Consider the following 4653-nt stretch of genomic DNA (forward strand, 5'->3'; position numbering starts at 1 on the left):
CGAGGAGGATTGGAAGTTGTAATTAACCAAACCAACATAAAATAATATTCAGCTTTAATAAACAGAAGAAAGGAAACTTACAAAACCAGGATTCTGATATTTCAGGAGAGCAGGAACACAAAGAGAGAAAGCTAGAGCACATGGATGCTTTTATTGGCTATCTGTGGCCCCAGGGGACACACTAAGCAGCATGTGATTGGCTGAAGTCCCCCTTGATAGCCCCTTTCTCTAAACAAGATCGAACTAAATCCAATATAACTATATACAATAGGAACAGAAACCAAATATAAAATTACAAACAACAAACAATATTAAGCAAGAAACCTGTAACAAAATGTTGCTAAGCATTCTATTTCAAGTAGTCTAAATAATGTAGAGGGTAACTACAATTATCTTGCCTCTTACTGGATAATTCTCACATCTTGATTAACCCATTTCCATTACTGAGTGTAGAACCACGAGGTGGTGGCTTACCAGGAAGAATCTTAACCTACATCCCTCTTGAAGAGGTGAGCTATAGCATCTGTCTCACTGCATTATTCCTCCCAGCATCTGTTCTGTCTCTCCCGCCTACCTATGTTCTGACCTATCAGGCCAAGCAGTTTTCTTTATTAATTAACCAATGAAAGCAACAGATGGATAGAAGACCCACCTTTATCAGTGTGTGATTTCTTTCTGGGTCTCCCAACATTGAAGACTGCTAGGAGCAAAGAGTGGTGTGTTTAAATAGAGTTCTCTTGCCTTGTCTACCATTTATGAAACGGCTGATCCTGGACTAGCCAAGGGTCAGGCCTTCAACATGTCCATCTTCTTTGGGAGCATCTCTTCTTTGTATAGCAACAGCATCTACTCCAAACACTCTGCTTTCCAAGCCTTAGGGCTATGCAGGTGCTCCCATGTTCAACATTCTCCAGAGTTTATGTTTCGGGTTCTGCCTACTTACCAAATTGAGGAGCCCTTGAACACTTTGAAGAGTGGGGAAGGGGAGCAAAGAGAGGACTGAGATCTGAGCAGGAGGCTCAGGGTCTGTGTTTTCATAAGTCACCCCTCAGCGAACGTTCTGTGGGAGGAAGGAGGCTGTGGAAATCAAGCATTCTGAGGGGGTCTGAGTTTCTGTTTTCCATCCAGCCTGTTGGGAAATGCATGGCAGAAAGGTACCTCTAGAAATCAAACTTCCTGCCTTCCTCGGGTGACAGTAACAGTTCCTTACACTTACATGGAGGGCTGGGCTAGAAACCACCATTCCCCTTAGCACCCTAATCAGATGCCAACCTGAAAGGATCAGCATGTCCATATCTGCTTCCCCTTTCTCTGTAATAGTGCCTACAGCTATCTCCCACTCAAGGGCTGTATCAGGGTGTCCTCAGGCTCTCTGATGTAATCCTAGTACTCATGACATCCAGAGTAACGAAGGTCAAACACTTGGTTCCTTCTCATGATGGCACCTAGCCACTGTGATTGGGGAAGGGCACAATGAACATCCTGTGTGATGCCAACCTATCATGAAGCAGTCACTATCTCACTAAATTCCCCAGCGTGATGCCAGCCTTGCAAGAAGAGCGGGTTTGTCCTACGAGTAGGACTACCAGTCATTCTTCCCCAGGCCCACCTGGTACGCTTTGGCTGAACCATCTGCTTTCTGAATAGGACTTCTTGAGTCCTGTGGAGTCGCTGAGAAAGGGGACCTGAAATACATTCAATAGGTAATGTGGGGTGACTTTAAGAAAAGTTATCTTGAGTGGATTTCTGTCACTGCTAGGTAACAATGGGGAAGGTAATGGTTGCTGGAGCAACGTCTCAGAATGGGCAGGCGCTGGGCTAGAGGCGGGTCCCTTCCAGGCATTCTGAGGCCTGCTAGAGAGCAGGAGGCAGACACTCGGCAGAGCTTAGGCGGCCTCAAAGGCAGCTGAGGTGGCAGAGCCCAGCCAGTCCCCTCCTGCGCGGACCCCCGAAGCCTAGCGAAGAAAACTGAAGGTCCAGTTGATTGGATTTCAGTACTATGTCATAACAGACAGATAATCGTCCACTTGTTCATCAAGATGGAAAACTCAGATTCTAGCGATCAAGGAAATGACCAATCTGCAGCACAGCGCAGAAGGCTAGTGGATCGCTTGGATCGGGAAGAAGCTTTCCATCGATTTGTAAATAATCTGAGCGGAGAAGACTATCGACTTCTGAGAGACAACCATTTGCTAGGCACCCCAGGTCAAAGTACTGGGGAGGAGCTCTTCAGAAGACTACAGCAAGTTAAAGAGGGGCTGCCTCTGCCGCCGCCGCAGAGCTCAGAAGAAAATGGAGACTCTTCAGATGACGAGTCCATTGGTGACTCCGTAATAGATTGGCTTAGCTCTGTCAGACAGACTGGCAATACAACAAGAAGTGGTCAGAGAGGAAAGCAGTCCGGGAGGGCAGTGAGCCACACTAATCCAAACAGTGGTGATTTCAGATTCAGTTTAGAGACTAATGTTAACCGTAATAATGGAAGCCAAACCTCAGAGAATGAAAATGAACCATCTGCTACACGTCTTAGTGTAGAAAACATGGATCGCAGCCTCCAAAGGCAAGTGGAAAATTCAGCATCTGAGACATCATCTGCCAGAACACCTAGGTCAGAACACAGTTCTGCTGAAGCATTAACAGATGTGCCATCCACCAGAGGTCGGAGGAGGGCAAGAAGCCCGAAACCAGAACACCAGCGAAGAACCAGAGCCAGAGCTCAAAGAAGTAGGTCTTCTCTGCGCCCAGCAAATGAAATTCCACGAAGATCTCATCATAGCATCTCATCTCAGACTTTTGAGCAGCCTTTGGTAAACGAGATCGAGGGAAGTTCTAGAGCCCCTCACCATGGGACTTTGAGACACCAGATAACTGGACCTGACTTGCTAGGTAGAGCTCGTTTTGTGGCGGCTGGGTCAAGAAATTCTGCCGCTCAAGGGACAAGCTCTTCAGACACAGATACCAATGGTGAAGCGGCAGGATCTGGTCAAAGACCTCCAACCAGAGACCTTAGAGTCAGAAGAGATCTGCTGGCAGAAGACCGGCAGAGAGATGGCATAGCTAGCAGAACTCGGTCAAGGTCTCAGATCCCAAACAACACGGTCACTTATGAAAGTGACCCTGGAGGTTTGATAGGCACCTTTACACTTTCTGAACGTGCAGCTGGGAGAACCTCTGTGAGTACTCCCAGGTTTTCCACTCTTACAATCTTCAATAGTGGATCAAGGGAAACTACATCTCTTCCGATTCAAACCAGGTTAAGGCAGAGAACAACAGCTTTTGGTGAGCTTCCCTGGAGTGGAAGAGGGAACTCTGGTGGTAACAACTCTGCTTCCATCCCCAGCTACAACCCTGGCTTCAGTTCCATTGATCAATATTCAGAAAGTATCTCACAGATGTTTGAAGGAGGTATTGAAGCAACCCGACTTTACCCCTTTAATGACAACCACCTAACTAGAGGACCCACCAAGGTCCAGATTAAAAACTTGGCAACGAGAAATTTTGGTGAAAACGACACATTGAAGACATGTACTATTTGCATTACTGAATATACGGAAGGCGACAAACTTCGTGTGCTACCTTGCTCCCATGAGTACCACGTCCACTGCATCAACCGCTGGTTATGGGAGAATAACAGCTGTCCCATTTGTCGCAGGGTCGTCTTTTCTTCCTGAAACAGAACTCTTGAAGCTGTGTTGCTGGAATAGTGACCGGCAAATGGAAATCGCTTCCTTTATCTCCATGTTTTTGTGCGGAGCTTTAATATAAAGTCACAACCTGCATCGAGTCATTGCTTTCTGAGGGAATCGTGACTTTTCTCTAGTTTCTCTTTCAGAATAGAAAGAATATTTCAGACGCGACGTGCATGTGAACACTTTTGAATAGCACTCCTATCTCTTAGATTCTGTAGGATGAATACAAGTAATTTTAGTGGGAGTTGCTTTTTTATTTGACCAAGTAAATGACTATTATATATTACTAGTGTTGCAGACATTATCGATAAGTTTGTTCGTATAGGTGTCAGGTGTACAAGGAAGGATGAAAATCATTTTCCTCACCAGTGTCCAAACTCCTATTCTTGCAAAAGACTTTACAATTCATTTTGTTACTTTGCACTTTTTCTTTATTACAGAAAGATTTTGTCTTTAAGGCCTACTTTGAACTTCATGCAGTAATAATGTTGGGAGATTACATTGTTCAATGCCTAGGGGGAAGTACTAAATCTTGATTTTCCTTGAATATTTCAAATGCTTTTTTTTAAAATCTGCTTACTAGTGTGGTTTGCAGTGTTTTATTTTTATTTTTTGCAGGTTACAATGTTGAGATTTATTAGTGCTGAAAACCAAGTTGAACAAGTTAAAAAAAAATCAAGCTATTTGCAGTAACACTGAAGAGAGCTGTGTTGGAAAATTTGAACATTTTCCCTGTAAAGAACATGTTAGTTGCACCACTGTGTTAATGGAGGTGGCATTGGGGAGAGGGAGGAGGCTCACAAACTAGTGTTGGAAAAGGTGATCCTAGAATTGATAAGGAAATGTGCCAGGAGATATTCAGTCTTTAGGGACGTGATTTTCAGAATCCATCCAAGGTAGGAAAATGCTTAGCTCTGTTACCTTAAGCAATGGGTTTTTTTTTCTTCTGGAAAAACTTTATTTC

At 44.5% G+C, this 4653-nt stretch overlaps 1 pseudogene; it reads left to right on the forward strand.

The window, feature by feature from the left end:
* Nucleotides 1-2021: 2021 nt before the first annotated feature.
* Nucleotides 2022-3671, forward strand: LOC142841711 (E3 ubiquitin-protein ligase RLIM pseudogene; annotated as a pseudogene).
* Nucleotides 3672-4653: the final 982 nt, after the last annotated feature.

The sequence above is a fragment of the Microtus pennsylvanicus genome, chromosome X, assembly GCF_037038515.1.
Source record: "Microtus pennsylvanicus isolate mMicPen1 chromosome X, mMicPen1.hap1, whole genome shotgun sequence".
NCBI classification, from domain to species: domain Eukaryota; kingdom Metazoa; phylum Chordata; class Mammalia; order Rodentia; family Cricetidae; genus Microtus; species Microtus pennsylvanicus.